Consider the following 20,634-nt stretch of genomic DNA (forward strand, 5'->3'; position numbering starts at 1 on the left):
GCACATCAAAGAGATTGTGTCTTTTAAAGAAGCATATGGTGCCTTGAACCTCAGGGGAGCTGTGTTGTGCTACAGTGGGTAATGACATAGAGTAACAGACTGTCCCTTTCCCTGAAAATCATGTGGTTGGAACAGATAAAATACGTCAGAAGAGAGATGAGTTCTGTGTCCAACAGGAGCTCTGCACTGGAGCCACTGAGAGCACCCAGAAAAGCCCAGCCAGATGTGCCAGCAGGGAGGGACTGCTGCCCTTGGGAGCATGGGGAAAACCCAGGGGACACCAAACTGACCAGGCAGAGGGTATGGAAAGGGCAAGGGAAGGGTGCAAAGCTTGGCTCCAGTAAGGTTTGCTAGCCTGACCTCAAGTGTACACAGAGCCCGTGAGAGAGTGAGAGCATGACTGAGTTCTTTGCTTGGAGCAAAAATAGCGGCTGTGAAAGAAACGGGAAAGAGGCAGGCAGATACAAAAGAGGAGAAAGCTGGGGAAGAAAGGAAAAGAACATGAAAACACTATCCTCAAAACCAAGGCAGACATGCCAGCCATATTAATTCCCAGTACAAATGCCCTTCCTCCACTGCAGCTCAATGAGGGATCTGACCACAGTTAAGTTTACGTTGTGTGTTTTCAATAATAGTAATAATGACAACAAAAAAGCCAAGGCCCAGAATTAAAACTCAAAGGGTTGGCTTAATTCTGAAAGAGGAACAGAAGGAACAGCTTTGCATGGAGGTGAATGTGTTTTTCTCTAGAAAAGAGAAGAGTCTACAGAAGAGTTTTGTGGGTGGTTTTAAGAAGTTTCAGTGGTGGAGCTGATAGTTCTAAGAAACAATCTCTTCTGTTATATTCCACAGTTATTTTTTAAGCACAGCTGTCATTCACACAGCTTTTCGAAGAAGGAAAATGTCAGTATCTCTGCTTTGTAGAGACAGCACAGAGATGAGAAACAGTTTGCCCAGTATCAGTCAGTCCTGTAAGGCAGCCAGTAGCAGTAAGAACCCCACCAACAGGGTCCCAGCCTGGCCCACACCTCCTTCGTGCCCCCTCTGGTGGGACTGGGAGTGTTGATCTGCTGGAAGAGTCCTGCACCTCCTTCAAAACCACAGGGCAGATTCCCACTTGCCTCAACTGCTGTGTGGCCAAAGGAGAGTGCTCATTTCCATGCCACATCCCAGACTGTGAGGATCTCTACTGGAAATATGCACTGGAATTACTGAATGCAGGTTTTTCTGCTTCATTGTAGTCATTCAATGTATGACTGGGAGGAAGCAATTGATGCTTCGGACAATGATATCTAAAGTCTGAAATAAACCTCTGTTTAATTTTTGTGCTGTAGAAAGAAAATAAATCTACACATAACACTGTCTTGGTTTGGAAAGACAGATATCTGTCATGGAAAACTAGAGTTTCCCTTGGAATGGAGAATGTAAAAATCCCTCCCTCCAAATATTACAATTTTGCAATTAGGAGCTTTCAGGCAAAAAAATATGGGAATAGGAATAACAGTTGTTTACTAGGAATGTTAAAAAAAAATACAAATGCAGTAGTACAAAAAAACAAACAAGCAAACAAACAGAAGTCCTAGGAAAGCCTGACAGAGTCAGACATGCAACCTGACACACTGTTGTCACGGTGTTGGAAGTCCAAATAAGTCCTCCTGGAGTAACAGATGTTGTTCTGTGAAGTAGAAATTATTGTGTAGAAAAAAAGGGTCCAGTGCTGGTGAGATGGGTGTGGTCTTCCTCCAAGGATTCAGTGGAAAACTGGCTGAATTACTGTTTGGGATTGTAGGTTTTATCCCGGTGGAAAGGCTTTGGCTCCTCCTGCTGGGTGGAGCATCTCACAATGGGATGAGGTGATGTTATCAGTCCTGTGAGAGCCTTCAATGGCCCATTCACAGGGGATGTCCCTCGGAGGAGGATGGGTGGAGGAAGAGATAAGGAGGCCCTGCCTTATCTGGTGTTATCAGGTGTCCCATTAGCAGAAGGCATCCGCCCTCTTTCCACTCCTAGAGTTACAAGAGATAAAGAACAATATCTCTCAACTGGCTTCAACAGATGAAAATAGAATACACATTTTTGGTTAAGTTTTTCAACCCAAGACAAACAGCAGCAGCAATAACTTGAAATTAGGGAGATGTTTTCCCCACTTGTGGAAACATGACCTATTCAGATGCTCTTGTACCTTCTCCTGCAGCATCTGCTGCTGGGCACTCTCTGACACAAGATGCTGGGCTAGATTGGACTTGGGTGCAGCCCAGCCTGCAAATATCTGTGTTCCTAAATAAGTTGTGAAGTTTTCTCACATTCTGTTCCTCAATCTGTGTAGAAAAGCCCAAATAAAGCATAATCTTCTCCTTTGAGAAATCTCACATTACATACTTTCTTATATTCTGAAGTAAAATTCCTTTCAATGCTCTCTTCAAAGCAGAGAACCCCCTGACGGGGGTTTTGTAATGTGCTTATCAAGGCTCTGTTTTCCCAGTGGAGAGCCACAGCTAATTACTACAGTCACAGAGTCCTTGTATAGTGGGTCTTAAACACCTTGCCATCCTCAAAACTGTCTGGTCAGTTCATTCTTGAAATAACTACCTAAAATAGCAGTGTGGGTAGAGATTCTATGATTGCTTTGCAGCTTTTAGTATGAGATAATTTAGCACCTTTCATACTTCAAATTTGCAGTTTTTTAAACCAGAAAAAAAATAATTAGGAGATGAAAACACAGCTTTTGAATCTGAATTCCACCATGTCATGGAAAAATATTTCTTTTTGTGCTAAAAGTGGAGGATAGATGAAGAATGGGTATTTGTTTAAAAACACGAGAGGCCAAACTGGTGCATGAATGAAATTGTTCATTTTCATTATCTCCTTAAATTCAGAGGAGTGTTCTTTTAGTATAGATTTTACTATTATAAAAGAGATTGTGAGTTCTATTACATGCACCTTGTTTCACAGGAGAAAAATGTCTATGTTCAAAAAAGCTATGTGATGAAAGTGGAAAAATGCACTGTCCCAGGACAGTGGGAGACAGTCCAACATCTGAAATATCTGCAGAGATAATAAGAGTTGTGGCTGGTTTTCTTTGAGGGCCAGACACAGAGGTGATGTTCAGTACAAGAAATTGGTAGATAATGGATCCAAATTTGCAGACAGTGATGAGCAGCCTGAGATTTCAGACAATTCTGTGGGAGTGATGAGGGAAAATTCAAATCCACATAACCATAGTTTTTGGCAGAAAAAAACCCCCAAACTTTTAAGAGGACCCCTAAGTTGTGGATTTCCAGAAGCTGGGAAACTCATTAGGAAAAAAAGTTGCTAAATGTTTGTATTTTGTGCCATCTCATGCCATTTAGGAATTACAAAACATACAAAGGAAGATGACAAAGAAAAACAACCAAACCTCTAAATCCAAATAATGAGACAAAACAGAGAAAGCAATCAGCAAGATTCATCATTTTCATTTCATCCAATTTACACCCACTGTAGAGTTGACCCTTGTAGGAAAAGAAAGACCAGTCAGTTATTGCCCAGTCATGTTGGGTATTACAGTCCCTCCCCACAGACCACTAGTGGCCCATACATTGATTTTGCAATCACACCAAAAGCAACATCCTTAACACAACACTGGATTATTGCCCCGACTCTGACTCAGGGAACATTTCCTCTAGCTCTTGTGTTTTCCTTGGAGGACTTTCCATCTAAACATTGACCAAGCTCAACCTGCTTCAGCTTTTGAAATATGACAAGGTAATAAATCAGAGCCACAAGCAAGCAGGGCAGCTGTGCTATTGCAGTTTAGAGGGAGGCTGCCACACAGAACCAGGACAGATTCCCATTTCCCACTGCCAGCAGCACTGTGCATGTCCAAACCATACCCCAAGGCCAGCAGGATCCCTCCTGTCATCCCACACTCCATGGCGTGGTGGGGAAGGGATACAGGTAGCCAGGCCAAGGTTTCAGTGATTTTCAAAATTAGCCTTGATGCCACAGACTTTTTAAACATGCCATAGAATTCTATAGATACCACACTTCAGGGGTAAGCCCTTGTCTCAGGTGTCAGAAACCTGTCTTCTGCCCTGGGATGCTCCAGGCTGGAGGGAGGAGAGCAGGAAATCCTGGTGTTCAACAGCTCTGCACCACGGGCAAACCTCTGATCAGTGGACAAGCCCCGAGATACAGATGTTGGATGTTAGGGAGGAATTCTTTACTTGAGGGTGGTGAGGCCCTGGCACAGGTTGCCCAGAGAATTTGTGGACTTCTCATCCCTGGTGTCCCAGGCAAGGTTGGACGAGGCTCTGAGCAACCTGCTCTAGTAAAAGGCATCCTTGTCCATGGCAGGGCATTGGAACCAGATGAGCTTTAAAGTCCATTTCAACTAAAATCTTTCTGTGATTCTATGAAACCCATGGTCAAAGATGCTGCAGCAGGTCCATCTTCTGCCTACCACAGCAGCATTTCCCCCATAAACCCAGTGCACACTGTGCTCCTTCCAACACTCCTCATACCATGACAGTCCTTTTGAGGAAAAAGAAATTGTATATTTGGTGCCCAACACTGGGTCATTGGGAGACTTCCAGATGAGTTTAGGGAATTTTTATCCAGCCCATGATATCAGACAGTGGAGCTTCACTGCCAGACTCCTCAAGGCAAGGCTGGCAGCTTCCTGCTGGAAAGAGGAATCCTCTTCCAGGCAATTGCAGCCAGCTTACAGCTACTGCAGGAGTTTTGAGGGAAATTTGTCCCTCTACTGCCAGCACCAATTTGTGCACATTGCAGGTGTGACAAACTTGCTTCAGGTGACCTCTGGGAAGGCAGAAGCGTTGCCTTGAAAGTGTGTCAGTGATACCACTTAGCACTCACATTTTCTACTTCAAAGTGTTCTACCAACATTAATGAAGTGAGCTTAAAAATAAGAGCTGAAAACACCCTAATAACATGAGAATACTGCCCTGGAACAAGAATATAAGCAAGAAGGCAACAAAGCCATTATAAAATGAGGACAATATTTTTTTTTTCTTTAATGAGCTTGCTTTACCCGATCTAATTTAAAAGTAGCTCATCTGTTTAGCTGAAACCCTCTAGTCATTTTTTGATAGCACTGTGAGGTGGAATATAGCAACTAGGGTTGTAAAATTTCAGTTCTGTGACCCTGGTGGCCTGAGAGAATATAGTAGTCTATTTAGGAAAATCTTAAATTACTTCACTTATCACTCCAGACTATTTTTAAGATATATGTAAATGTATGGTACAGAGTCCCTCAAATGAAAAGTCAGCCCCTGTTTTGGAGCTTTGAGACTGAGGAACCCAGCTGAGATTTGACCAGGAGCTGTACACAGCCACAGGTGTAGTTTTCTTCTGAAAGCATCATCAGGACACACGTAGCTGTGAATAGATCACAGAGGTTTGAACAAAGCAAGCAAAAATTGTTAAATCCAGGCTTCTCATAAGTTAGTCTCCCATTGCTTTTAATAGGGTTAGGATTTTGCCTGCTGGACTGAATTCCCAGCTCTACACTGAATTCACTGTAGCAGAAATCCCTTAATCTCTCTGTGCATCCTTCTCTCTGTGCTTTCCTATCTCCTCATCTGTGGATAAGGATGATACTAACGTCTGCCTCCATGGGTATTATGAGAACTAATTAACTGAGCTTTCAGGAAAATTTCAGCAGCAAAAGCAAATTTCTCCTCTGGAGATAAAACACATATACACACACACACAAATACATTTGTGTGTATTGATAGATATACACATATAATCTGCCATATATAATACACCTATCACCTGCCAGACCTTTCTTAATGTCAAGGCTCCTTTTTTCTTTCTTGTCTTACTTTTACAATCCCAGTATTTTAAAATATCGTACTTTATTCAAAGTCACTGTGGAGATGTCAGGCAGGTAGCTATTAAAAAAATTAATAATAAAAGAAAAATAAAAGCCTCGGCTTTCTCCTTATTTAATAGCATTTTTGGTTCTGCAACCATTGTTACTGCCAGTCAGAAAAACTGCTTGGTTTTTAATGAAAAATCCTAACAGCAACAAATTGCAACCCTCCCTTTCAACACAGACATGCCCTTTGAATTTAATTACGCCTCAGGCAATGCATTATAACGAGCGTGCGATAAGCGACACCAAAAATCTTCCGAAAAATCTTCCGACAAACACAGCAGATATCGCCCACGGGGCAAAAATAGCTAAAATAGCTCGGTACCAGATTGTCTGGTTCGGTTTGGCACTGGCTCGGAGCTGGAGCCCGCCCCTCTTACCCACCTTGGCTGGGCTGTCCCAGCCTGGCCCCGCCGGTGCCGGAGCCGAGGATCCGCTCCCTGCGCTGCCCCGGCTCCCCTGGGCAGCATCCCCAGGAAGGGATGGAGGACTCTGCCCCGGGGCAGGGACATTCCTGCTTCAGAGCACCCAGCAGCAGCCCAGAGGAGCCGGGGACAAAGGAAGTAGAGGAGTCAGGGAGGTTTCCTTTCCTCCCAGAACAGTTTCTCACAAGCTGTGTCAACTATCCGCAGTTAAACAAATACTTGAAGTATCTATCAACATTTCCCATTTGGAGGGAGAGGCAGCACCTTTGGTTTTGTTGTCTTGGGAGCTGCCACAGCCAACGAGAGAAGTCTGCCTGGGATTTTTCTGATTGTTCGCAGAAGAAAATTTCCTTTGAAAACAAACACCCACAGCCCTGCCTGTAATGCAACACCAGGGTCAAACTCTGTCCTTTGTATCCTTCTGGATGCTAACTTGGGCTAATGCAATGTCCCTGTGTTACTTAGGTCTTCTGGGATGGCCAGTGAGCCCCAGGCAGCAGCAGATCATAGAATGATAGGATCATTAAGGCTGGAAAAGGTCTCCAAGATCATTAAGTCCAACCTTTGACCAAATGCCACCACGCCCACTAAACCGTATCACAAACTGCCACATCCACTCAGTTTTTGGCCATCTCTGGCAATGCTGGTGGTGCACAGTGGTTGGGTCTACTTATTATTGGTGTGCCAAGTATTCATATGCACAGGGAGACAGCAGTCACAGATGCCTCCTGACTGCTGGTGGGCAAATATCAAGACAAGTTCTATTTAACCTCAAAAGCCATATGGATGTAAACATAAAATGAAGCAATTCCAATCCTGCCAGAGGGTTTTGTTATTTTAAAGTAGCTGCATTGCACATAGTCTCTGTCTTCCATTTCCTTTCCTCTCAGTACAAGTGCCTTGGCTTACTGACATTTTAAGAGAGGCGAGTTTTTAGTTGTATATCAGGTATAGCTGCTCTAGGTTTCAGACCCTCTTGCTCATGTCAGGGAACTGCTTCCCTGCTGTGGTACAGCTCTCTCATGAGCTCCTGCAACAGCTGTTTTCATTGAAGTCTTAAAGATGAAAGACAGACAGAGCTTTTAAAAAGAGAGGGCTGGGATGCACAATCAAGTTATTGCAGTTTAATGTGTTTCTGTGCAGCAGCTGAGCCACACCAGCCAGCTGGGTTCACACCCTCAGCTTCAGTAAGTGCAGGATTTAAACTACACATTACCATGGCCTGAGTATGACTCTGGTCAGACATCCACAATAAATCTTTCACTTTCTTGAGCACAGTAACACCATCATGTAACTGAGTTCTCCAGATATTTAAATGCTTAATTCTTCCTTTCCCCCTAACTTGCCCTGCAACCATGTGTCTTACCACCTCCTTAGCTTTCAGATTTCAGATGTAAAATGAATATGAGGAGTGAGTGCTTACACAAAAAAATAGGATCAAATATGAGAGCTATGGGGTGCTGAGATATTCTGGATACCCGGCCTGAGGGTCATTTTAAACACCCCATTCTGCTAAGAGGAATCAGAACAGCAGTGCTTTGCTTTTAGTCAGCCTCGGTGCTCCTTGTTATTTATGCAGCTGCGGAGCTGAACAATTACTTTGTCTTGTCTTTTGCTGCAGTAAACAGAAGCCAAGAGGGCTGCACTGCTTATACAGGAGCTGAGGAGCTGCATGGCTTTGTTGAATGTTTTAATGTGAACCTGAGAGTCACAGTCCTTGTACCAAAATATTTCCAAGTACATCTCCTTTCAAAGACAAAATTTTAGGAGCTGCTGTCATGTGTCACACATAAACAATGTGAAGGATAACATCAAACACTTGGAAAGTGTGCAAGTACACCAAAAGGAAGGAGGGTGATTTACTGAGCTTTAGTCAGTTCAGTATAGCTCCGTGAGTTTTACACCTAGAGAACTCAGATTGCTGTAACTGTTACCTGTGAATAAAGCTTCCCTCTGGCAAGTGATAATTAATTCTTAGATTTTAGAGGTTTCTGAATTTCAGAGACCCCTGAGCACATTTGTATGAAGATTAGACATTGTTTCTTTTCTCCTTTTCTCTTTGAAGTCTTCTCTTCAAAGATTGCAGCTCACTGTTCAGACTGCACAAATCCTCTCTTGACAGAGCCAGCTTTTCTCTGCACTTGCAGAGCTTTGAGTCTAACTCTGCTCTCCCTTGCTCTGCTCTGTGCCCCATCAAAGAACAGAGAGATTGTCAGCACCACATGGCTGCCAGGGGGGAGGAGAATCAAACCCTTTGCCAAATACATCAAGTGAATTGCTCACCCCCTGTGGGGAAAATTTACCACCCAACAATGCAGTAATTGATATTGATGGTGTGTGTTGTTCACATTTCAATTTTTTAGAAACTTGTTTCCAGGATTGTGAGAAGCCAGGTTACAGTGATCAAAGGTCAAAATCTTTATTTCTCTGTAAAACAACTTCCCTGGGGCTATGCCTAATGTGAGAAGAAATTTGAGGTTTTGGAAAGAGATTTATATAAGGCATGTACTTAAACTAAAAAAGGCCAAAGATGCTAAATTACAAGAGTGAGATTTTCTTCTTATTTACTTACATATGAATTGTAAGCAACTGCTCAGATGCTGAAGAAATGAGCTCATCCACATTTTCAGTTGCAGTATTAAGTGCTGGGTCCATAGAAAGGTAGAATTCTTAGTATTCACACCCTAGATGAACTTCTTACTGCTCTCTTCTCAAGTTGTGCTCCTCTGACCTTGTCATGAAACTGTATTTTGCAACTTCTTTTCTAATAAAGAACATTAGAAGTGTTTGCTTTTCTTTTCTGTCCTGTTGAGCTAATTTGGGGAAGGGAAAAAGGAAAAAGGAAAAAGGAAAAAGGAAAAAGGAAAAAGGAAAAAGGAAAAAGGAAAAGGGAAAAGGTGAATATTCTTATAATCCAGGAATTCCTTTTCTTTACATCTTGAGATAAATAACCCCCATTAGTGAGAAATTAGAAAACCAGTGTTCCACCTTTATAATTCACAGAATTCTCTAGCTGTATGTATAGCTGAATTTCAGGGTCTTGGTTTTAAAATAGTACAAATCTCCAAATATTCCTACTGCTGCCTCTGCTCTCAGCTGCCTTCCCTTAGTGACCACTGCTGATGACCTATGTGTGAAGAAATCACTGCTGAGGTGAATAAAATTGTACCATCCAGTCGAATTCTTGTACATTAAGTTTCTACTCAATGTGATTACAGTGATGACCCAAGAAAAGCAATGGGAGAAGAGGAAACAATGTTCTACACTCTGGCCAAAATGGACACCTTTCCATGTGGCAATGTCATGGTTTTAGCCACACTGCTTCATGCTAAAAATGCATGGCTGTATATTCAATGATGCAAAATGTGTTTAATTTTCACACTGCCTTGCTCATTAGCAAGTACCTTAAAAATACCCCAAACTTTTCTAGACATTAGAAAGTACCAGAGTAGTGAAGTGCCTTGCTCAAGACATCAGGGCAATGACAGAAGAAATAGCAGAGCCTGGAGCACACATACATCCCATCTTCAAACCACTCTTTATGTCACATTTCTTCCCAATTTAGTGTCCCAACTGGCCTGGTCATGCACAGTCCTCAAACATTCTTGACTTTTCTCTCACATAATTCCATAGAAATTTCCTTTTGTGGCCTGACAAAGGAAATATTTCTAATTGTTGTTATGAGTCTTTTGGGATTGGCCCAAAAATTCAATGCACAGACCTGAAATTTTGGGTCACTTCTTGGAATTGGCCCCCTGGGCCCCGTATGCCTCCTTCACCCACCTCGAATATTCACAGCCCAGCCCTGTGGTGGCCCCGTGTGCCGATGCACAAGTGCAACTGCACCAGGAGAGCTCTCTCCAGGGGCCACAGGCCAGATGACAAAGGGCCAGGAAAGGAGGTTCGTGGCTGAATGTCTTTGCTCAGGGGAAAGCAGAACAAAGAATACAAAATGTCAGCAGAGGGCATGTCGCCCTTGATGGAGCCCCTGCTGGCTGGAAACCCAGAATTAACAACAACAACAACCACAAGAAAATTAGTGAGGCTTGCCAGCTGGGGAGAGACATCTGGCTAGTGATCAGAGGGGTATGTGAGTCAATTAATCCATCTCCGAGGTGGATTAGCACATTGAAACATGCTTCCCTTCACTGCTGCAGAGGGACCTGTTGAATGAGCTGTAAAGATGAATGGAACTAAAGAAATTTCATTTAGATGAAGAAAAATAGCTCTGAAGTAGTGAGTGGGTGGTTTTTACATGCCTTATGTGCTGCAAGAATTAAGCACAACTCAGAGAATTTAGGGCATGAAATAGAAATTTGGATACAAAAGCTCTTGCATTTCAGATCTCATTGATTTAAAATTTGTATCTAGATATCTGCCAATTTATTTCTCATGTTTGTAGTATATCCAGGATAAAAGATACTACAGTGTAGGAAAAATAACCCTTTGAGTCCATTCTTTCACAACTGTGGTAAATCAAGTTACTGTTGCCACAGAAGCTGTTCCTGGGCTCTTTTGCTCTTATATGGAATGGCAGGACTGTTGCTTAAGGGTATCATGCTGCATTTAGATCTGGAGAGACTCTCAGTCTCCACCTTCTCTGTCATTGCAGATCAGTGGGACATGGTCTTCTTAAATACTTTTCAGACTGTCAGGGATAGGACCTGAAGGGATGACTTTGGTCACTGAGTTCAGTTGTGCTGTCGTGAACCATCAGGTCATATAACCAAACCCCTTCTTTGGGTTTCTTCAGCTCCCTCTTAAATTTTGCTTTTTTGACTGTTATTCCTGCAGTCAGAAAGCTTTTCCAAAACTTCATTCCTCTGCTGTTTAGAAACTCTTTTATAATTTCCATTGTCTGTTTATTCAGGACCAGGTTACAGTCATTTGTTCTAATTCCAGAAATGTCTTTTACTCTCCTCCCTTTTGAGTCCTCAGACCCCTGAGGTGTCTATGGATAGCTGTCAAAAACTTCAGCTTTCCTTTCACTAAGGTAAACATGTGAAGCCACAGTGTTCGCCCCCAAAACAGGCTCATCAGTTTTGTAGTAGTCCTTCTCTATACCTAGACCTCCTTCAAGTATTATTTTCACAATAATACATGGATTATACACAAGTTTCAAATTATATCCTATGCAATGGCAGCAACACCATCTTGCACCTGCAGAAAATACCCTTTCTGTCTGTGCTCTGGAAGTTGTATTCATTGACTGGGGAGCTTTCAACTTTAGGAAAGTATGAGGACTTTCAGTTAGCACCTGCAAGCTTGTACTTGAGACCTCCTAGGAGGAAGCACACGAGTTTTCTCAGCCAGGGGATGGTGCCCAGGGACAATCTTGATGCAGCTATTAGCAAAGCAAATTGAGTGCTAGGATGCATCAGGGAAGATTTCTCTAGCAGAAGTGGTGAGGACTGTCTTTTTGTATTAGTAATGAGCTAAACAGTGCCAGTGAAAAGACATTGACAACATAATCCTGATTGCCTATACTGAGAAATTGCTTGAATGGTCCCTGGAGTTTTTTTGGGTGTGACATTGTTCTGAATAATTCATTGACATGTGTGGGGCATAGTGGAGACCATTCACCAGATACATTTACAATGTGGGCCCCCTTTTCCAGAGGCTGGCAGAGGCCAGCTGGATGAGTGCCCACCACTATGGGTCTGATTATCTCATTGCCTCTGAATGGTCCCACAGAGGTTTAATTTATGAGAGCAGACACAGCTACACACACGAGGGTGCAGCTCCTCATGTCAAGGACTGTGCACAGTTCTGATCATCTGTACTCATGGCAGAGGAGCTCAGAGATTGCAGCTACAGCTCTTGAACAGTGACAGACACCAAAATGCAACTGTATCATTTAATGCCTAAATCAGTCTCCAGCCACAGAGTTTTGACCAATGCAACTCTCCCAGGACAGCTCCTGGGAAGAGACTGGAGACCATCTTAGCCCCAGCAGTATTCACATCAGATCTGTGGGATGGGACCTTCCAGTTCTGGAGCTCCAGGGATTTTCTCTGCATGGCACAGCTGTGTCAGATGGTATCCAGATCAGAGTGGTCCATGACCCATCCTATTTGCTAAGATCATTTCAGCCAAACTGGCTCAGCTATATTGAAGAACTACCTTGGTGATCAAAAGAATCCAGAATTAACTCTATGCGAGCAGGAAGAACTGATTTTGAATGCTTTTGAAAAATCTCCTTTTTACTCAAAGAGAGCTTTATGTACAGAAACTGTCCACAGCCCCTGGGAATTTGGTTCTCAATTCCTTTAACTGGAGCATGTCAAATAATTTCAGCTGTCACATGTCATGTTTGAGAGACCATGAGCTTTGACACAATATGTGTCAAATATACCTTCAAACGAATGCAGCACTTCTCTGGGAGGTAATGACAATTGCTGAGCATGGTTTCCTTCTGAATAAATATGAAAACTCCAGACATCAGTCAAAAGAAATTAACTCTCCTTGAAGACATTTCATAAGAATCGCCTTCTTTCCTCTGTCTCTGCTACCTCTCTCCTCTCTCACGGAAAATGCCAAAGTGGATGAGTTCAGGACTTATCTCTCTGAAAAACAAGGGGGGCTAGAATAATGAAAGCCCAAACCCACAAACATCTGTACATAACTAGGGTTGTATGAAGATGACAGATGTCCCTATTGCTACTGTGTCACTCAGTGTCCATCACTGGCTATTCACTGTTGCCCTACAGACAGTCCCAGGGATAAAGAGGGAAGGACTCCCTCTTGGCATGTGTATGAAGGCTATTGCAGTGAGCATGTCACCTCCTTAGGACCCCTGCTTATACTTACACATTGCTTAAAATACAGTATTTGCCAGAAATTCAGTTATCTCCTCAGAGGAACCAGCAAGGAGAGGAGAAGCACTTCTCCTTTTTTCTCTTTAAGTACAATGAAAAGACTCAGACCTGGTCCCCAGTTCAGAACCTGTTCAGATCAGAGATTTAACAAAGCAAACCTCTCTTTGTTAGGGGACCACCAGCAGTTCATTCAAAAGGAAATCTAACTTAAAAATGATCATAAATAGATGTGTACTTGAAAATAAGAATTTCAACATGAAATGCAGTTAGATATAAATAGAAGACAATCTAAATTTAGGGACTTTATAAATACATCCCAACTTACTCTCAAAGCCCATGAATGTAGTGAAAGGACTCCAACATGTTTCATATCACCAGTGGGGAGTATGGAACTTACAGGGATGGAGAAATATCTCTACAGTCACACTTAACAGAGATCTATGAATTCTACAGGGTTTTCATGATCAGCAGATGATAAGTCAATCATGGTGAGAGAAGAGAGTCAATTAGAACTTCTAGGAGCATGAAGTAGATGTAAATATCCCATTATAGCCATTAGGCTATATTCCTTCAATATGGCACAGCAAGAGACACAGGGAAAAGACCAAGGAAAGACAAGCCTGGCCAAGCTGGTTGTCACCTATGCCAAGTGCAACCAAATAACTCTTTGCTGCCAGCAAACATGAACCACCAGCACGGACAATCTCAGAAGTGAGAAGTCCCTGATTCAAGAAGAAAAAACAAATGGGTGCTTTAAATTTACCTGTAAACTGCCTGAATTTTACTCATCTATGAAAGAACCTGTGCATTCTAAAAAGAAAGTGATCTTTAAGAGAGATTTTTAGCCTGTTCCATAGGATATTCAGCAGAAACTCTGGGTATAATAGAGGAGTGTTTAAAGCAGATTGCCTGCCTCATTCAGCTGTGTCATGGAGCTGATCCAAAGACACCCAGGAACTTTAAAAGGTGCTGGAGCTGGCCCATAGATTTCTACCGAGCTGTTAGTGTTTTTGCATGACATCCTGTAAGGAAAATCATTGGCATTTGGCTTACTCAGGAGATTTCACCATCTGTTATTGTAGAGACCCAATAATGATACAAAACACAAATAAGCAAAAAACCCTAACACTCTGTCAAATTTAGTGAGGTTTTAAAATATTCCTGCACAGGTAGAGAATTTTGCTGGAGGAGAATCAACAGAGCAACGGGCTCAATTACATCCGAGTTTCCTGTGTAAGACCTGTCAAGCAACTCCTATCATCACGTCTGTAAGTGAGTGTGAGTAATGGGTTTTATTTAAATTCATGTGGTGCTTGCTACCTACATCCAGACAGATAATGGACAGATAGCAGAACAATGATCATCAAGAGGCTATCACTTAATTCTTGTTTTATTCTGCAGCTTGCTTGCCTTCATCTGTCTTCCCTTCTGAAGAAGTGAGCACGTTCCTTCTGTCTCAGATGGAAATGCAATGGCCTATTGTGCATTCATCACAAGTTTTCCATTTTCCATCCAAAATCATGACAGTGATACAAATATGAAAGCCCACAGAATTTGTTTCCAAAAGCATTCAGCTCCACAGATATATGTTTAGCTTTCTGCAATTGAATTTCTTATGCCCAAAACACACAGCCAACTTCCTTCTAAGTAGCAAATATAACATTTAAGGAGTTTATTTGTCTTACCAAAAACAATAGGTATTTAGTATGGTGGTAAGGGCAAAGCATCCTACAAAATATTGAAAAAATCTGTTGGCTCACTGCAGTTCTATTGATTTAAGAATCACAAAGGGAATATTCTGAACAAGATGAGATGGAAAATTAAGTAGCATCATGTGAATGTAGTAGTAAAGCATCCTACATACTGTCACCACTGTCAGCTTCCTGCAGGACAAAAATGTGTGTTCAGCCCTGAAAACTATGTCCTTCCAATACAAGTATTGATACTCATTCCTAGCCCTAGCTATCAGAATTCCTTTGGGTTTAAGGGAGCTGTCAAAGCCTTACAAGTTTGAATGCTGTTGTGCAAGTAAAATTAATGACTCCTTTTCTGCTTCCCATATATTAAGGATTTAAATGAGTCTTTTTGCTGGGGAAGAGATGAGGATGTGCAGAGGGGCTGTCAGGATGGAATTGTAAATCCTTTGGCATTTAAAATCTTAGACCTGATTGACCTAATGACGGTGCTTCAGACCAGTATTTATCGTGGTGCTGTAAAACAAGCAAATTACCTTTACCCAGGCGTGAATCCCACTTTGCAGTCTGCTGTAACTAACTGGGGTATGAGGCTCAAGTGAAATGCTCCAGTCAAGCAAGTAAACATTGAAAAACAAACAAAAACATTTGCATTTGAGGAAGTATTAAATGTATTTATCATCTGCCCTTTGAGTCTGTGTAAGTGCTGGGGTAAGGAGACAGTAATATGAATAGCTGTAACTCAGTTATTAAATAAAGAGGAAATACATGAATAATTAATACAAATAATGACTGGTGCTTGCCCAACTGGTGTATGCTGAGGTTTTAGCTGATGCTTGTCTAGGCATGATAGACAAAGGGTTGATTGGGGAGAGGGCTCCCTTGTTGCCCACATCCCCCAGCGCACTGTAGGCTGCAGCACCAGCTCTGGGCTGGCTATTCTCTGTGCAGTGAGGAGTTCCCAACAGCACCTTGCTCATGGCTGTAGGATTTCTGGCTTCAGAAAGCAGAGTCAGCCTGCCAAGCACTCTGCCTACAGTGTCTGTCTACCCAGCAGCTCTGGCCCAGGGGAATTCAGACTCAATGGGTGTTATTGACACCCTCATATTTCAGCTGGCTTCCCTGCTCTTCCCCACAGCCATTAGAAAGGCTCTCCAGAAAGCACTTTGGAGCAGCAGCCAAACCCAGATTCTCTGAAAATCCCATGGGATTTTCCCAAGGAACATTCATGTGCCCAGAAAGTAGAGGAAGCCCTGGGAAAAATGGCTATCTTATGATTTTTGCTATATGCTAGCAGCAGAGATGACCCTACATGCCCTATTGAGTTATTCTTCTACCAGTCCTTTCAGAAGGGAGCAGGTGATAAAATTCTCCAGAGAGTATCTCCTGTTTTACCAGCGTGCCCCTAGTTCCTGCTTTGCCTATCAACATTCTCCCTCACAACCCAAAAGATGCTTTTCCTTGCAAGACATGTCACAACAATGAAGTTAGGCCTGAGGCACAGTGCCAGCTGAATAAATGTGTCCAAAGCCTGGAGATCATGGGATTCATCCAATGGGGCCAAATTTCTGCTGCCATCAGAGGCACATCTAATTTACCTCCATGCAAAGAGGAACAGAGTGTACCCAAGTGTACTCACTGACCTGACTGCCCTCACTGCAGGAGCGTGTAGCACATTCCAAGCATTAATTATTAGGACACAACTGCAAGGTCACAAAGTAATATTATCTTCTATTTTCTATAGGTACAAGGAGGTGAGCCAAAGACAGAGATGAGCCTGGAACCAGATTGCAGTGCACTGGTTCAGCTACCAGACTGAAGCCTTTCCAACAACTGGAAGGGGACTTTGTGTATTATATAGTGGACCCAAAACCACCAGAGGAAAAAAAAACCACAAAAACTCATGTGCTTTAATGACTGGAGTGTAGGAAATATATGATGTGCATGAGTTTTTCTGAGATTTGGGAAAGTCAGTATTTAAATTAGATGATTGTCATACAGTAAAAAATTGCTGAAGGATATCTTCATAGAAAATTCCAGGGTTTGCTCCTTCTCAACAACAACACAATGAGTATTCAGGGCACTTTAAATATTTCTGACCTATTATTATAGAGCTCTTTTCTCTTGGTTCTGCTGCTGGCTATGCATTTCCTCATAGATATTAATTATCTTTATGGACAAATGGCTTTGTAAAGCACTGTGACCATAGTTGTCTAGCTTAAGTGAGGCAGCATTGGTGGAGAGAAATGGGTATTCAATGAATGTTTTTGAGGGGAAACAAATTAGCTTTGGATGATGAAGACCTGAAAAAGTGGTAAAGTTTGGTAACCTTAGTGGTGTTTACTTTTTGCAGCTATATCAGTCTTACAACAGGAACCCTTTCTTCTTGTTTATGGACTGGGCTGTACTGAAGGTAGTACCCCACTGCCTGCAGCTTCTTCTTCTCTTCATTCTTCTTAGACATTCATGATCTCTGAGAGTTTTATGCCAACACTCAGAAAGAAGGAAAGAAGTGAAAGAAGTGATCTTTGCTTCTTCTGCCATTGATTCAGGCCATACTTATTTCTCCACAGCTTCTCATTGCTAAAATACAGGGATGGCATTGTACCCTGTAATAAAGGGAGTTGTAATTGTGGAGAAACACAAAATCTTGTTTATCAGTTCAGCTGCTGAAAAGGAGAAATCTGTTCATAATTCCACGAAAAAAAATATTTCTGAGAGTAAGGGTTAGGTGTTCAAAACAGAGAAGGAACCCAGAGAAAATTAGTTGTGTTTTAGGTTTACTTCCCTGTTGCCTTGCTGATCCATCTGGAACACTCTCAGTCCCTGAGTGAAGATCTTGCCATTACTTTGGACTCACAGTCTGCACTGAAGCACAGCTAATGCTCTCCTGTAATTGTTTCCTGAATGCTGAAAACAGCAACAAAGCCCACATGCATGCATGCACATATAAGCTCACTGCTATGCTAGGCTGATGGAAATTTTATAAATTGCTAATCCTGTCTGGAATGGAATCACTTCCAACCAAACATTGGTTTGGGTAGCAGAGCTAGGAGTCAAAAATGGGTTCTGTGGAACAGCAGGCTTAACAGCTGAAACCATCAAAGCTCTGAGCCTCCATGCTGGCCAGATGATGAGATTTTAATTTCTTCCCTGTGAGTCCTGAGATGCAATAGATAAAATAGGGAAAAAATTCATAAGTCAATTCTGTTGGCCTTTAAATGTAAATGGAGAAAATCTGCAACTTCTATCAGAAAAGAAACTAATCTATTGATATATTTCTGTGGACCTACAATAGTTGTGTATCTCTCACAGGCAGATATCTATCAAAACTCTCTGAATTTCTTAGTACACCTACTCAAATTCCAAATACTTTGTACTAGATGCATCAAATCAGAGAGGAAAGGAGGGAGGAATTTAATTTTACACTTGAAAAATTATGGATCTTTCATTTCTATGCCTCCCCACATTACACTCATATTTAATTTAAGATCTTAAGTGGTTCTAAATAAGCTTCTAAGATTCAGTTTAAGCACAAAATATTCATTCAGGATGAATGAATAATTCTGAAGAGCTGGAACAAGAGAACAAAGAGGGTTTTAACATTAACAATGGGACAGATCCATCAACAAGATAACTATGATTGACACAAATGGAGCCTCTTTCACTGGTACTTGATTTGGCCATTGCATTAGATAGTGTTTTATTCCTTGTGATTACAGTCCTAGCTCAAAACAGCCTGTTTATACAAGAGAACTTGTAGTTGAAGTCTATAATACCCCTGACTCACTGAACCAGTGGACCAGACAAAAGTCTCATTTTAGTAACTGACATAAATTGTTGAATTTATCTTGAAAAATGTACAAGTTTTCTCTGGCTGCAGTGCCTCTTGTTAAATTTGTCAAATATTTCCCATCATGTGTTTGTCTCAAGCCCTAGGTGAGTGGAAGTGTAGGGTGTTTTCTGCTTAAGCCTCAGTGCACAAATAACTTGGGAGAAGGAAGCTGCTGGCATGAAGAGGGGGAAGGCTTGGAAGAGGAACACAAGGAGGTCACAAGTGGGAACAAGGAGTGGGGTCCACCTGAGAGCTGCTGAGGGGCTGAGCTGAGCAGCAATCAATGAAAGGAACAGTTCACAGACTGAAGAAATTGAACTTTCAGCATTCAAAATGCTGTTGTAACAAACAGACTTCCTGCATGCCAACACCCTGACTGCAGAGTGCCAAGTTAACTTACCAAGTTCATGCTGGACTAACTGGGGCATGCTGTGAAGATAATAAGAGCATTTATCTGTCATGAATGCAAGCTTATGGATTGATAGATCATTTGATCTGTATGACTGTATTATGGATTTGCCATTAGCTTTTATCTTTAGCCATGCTGACAGAATCAAAAACCATATTTATTACACTTGGTGGGTTTTAATCGACTTTGCATTTTCCTGTGAGTAGGGTTGGAACACAGATAATCTGCAAAATACACTGACAATCTTCCAGTTTATTCTGGTTTATTCATATTTTTTCGAAAAAAACAGCTGAAGAGCACATCACAGATGTATTCTCCTGTAAAAGCTTTACATAAGATTTGAAGGAGAATAAACTAGCATTAGCCATAGAAGAGAAAGATGCAGTGCAAAAAAAGCTTATCCTCTGGGCTTGATGAAGAAAACAGCCCAAAGCCAGCAAATCAATGATCCCAGAATGAAACTGAAACACTGCCCACAGAGGGAATGGATTTGGAAAATGTGACTTCTCCTTATTTCATATGGTATTGCTCCTACTGACAGGGGAGAGCTTTTAGTGCTAAGGCACAAGGCCTGATAACATCCAAATAATGTGACAGAGGGACCAGACCTCTGCCATGCTGCAAATCTGAGAGTGAAGGGGAGTCCCTCCTACCGAGATACCTTTGTTGTTGATGTCTCATGTGACCCCAGTGAATATATGTGGATTTCATCAATACAGTCAATAGAGTGCAGGGTGTGAATCAGCCTAAAATAGAAAGGACCTGGGGGTTCTGGGGCACAACAAGCAGCTCCATGAGCTACAATGTGCCCCAGGAGTCAAGAAGGCAAATGATATCCTAGGATGCATTAGGAAAAGCACTGCCAGCAGGTCAAGGGAGGTGATCCTGGCCCTCTACTCACCCCTAGTGAGGTCACATCTGGATACTGTGTCCAGTTCTGGGCTCCTCAGTACAAGTGAGAGGGTCCAGCAGAAGCCACAAAGGTGTTTAAGGGACTGAAGCATCTCTCTTACAAGGACAGGCTGAGGGAGCTGAGCCTGTTCAGCCTTGCAGTAGGACAAGAGGGCAGAAACTGATGCACAGGAGGTTCCACCTGAACACGAGGAAGAACTTCAGTCCTGTGCAGTGACCAAGCACTGGAACAGGTTGTCTAGAGAGGCTGTGGAGTCTCCCTCACTGGAGATAGTCCAGAACCATCTGGACTCAATCCTGTGCTCTGGGATGACCCTGCTTGAGCAGGGAGCTTGGACCAGGTGACCCACTGGTCCCTTCTGGCCTCACTGATTCTGTGATTCCATGAAATGAATTGCATGCCAACAACTTTTGGGCATGTTGGCCTCACTGACTAAATGAGAATCTGAAGAGTCCACTCTACCCAGGAAATTCCTTTGTTCAGTTCTACTGAGCCTGTTAACTGTCCATGGAGAGAAATAGATACAGTAGTGTGCAATTTATTCCAATGTCTAAAATATATTTGATGAATCACATTCTATAATTAACAAATTCCAGGCATAAAGCTGTGCTATTGGCTTACATAACACTAGAAGAGGTTTAAAAGTTAAAGCTTGGGAC

The 20,634-nt window shown here is 42.2% G+C and overlaps 1 protein-coding gene across 3 annotated transcripts in view; it reads left to right on the forward strand.

The window, feature by feature from the left end:
• Positions 1-20,634, forward strand: part of GRM3 (glutamate metabotropic receptor 3) — a 109,547-nt gene that overhangs the window by 24,146 nt on the left and 64,767 nt on the right. The window contains exon 2 of one of the 3 annotated variants that reach the window (XM_063396999.1): positions 14,294-14,402. The exons of 1 other annotated variant lie outside the window; for it this stretch is intronic. The gene's annotated coding sequence lies outside the window, so the exon portion shown is untranslated. The remainder of the gene's footprint in view (positions 1-14,293; positions 14,403-20,634) is intronic. One more of the 3 variants, XM_063397000.1, reaches the window with a different exon arrangement.

Source organism: Prinia subflava, chromosome 4 (assembly GCF_021018805.1).
Source record: "Prinia subflava isolate CZ2003 ecotype Zambia chromosome 4, Cam_Psub_1.2, whole genome shotgun sequence".
Classification (NCBI taxonomy): domain Eukaryota; kingdom Metazoa; phylum Chordata; class Aves; order Passeriformes; family Cisticolidae; genus Prinia; species Prinia subflava.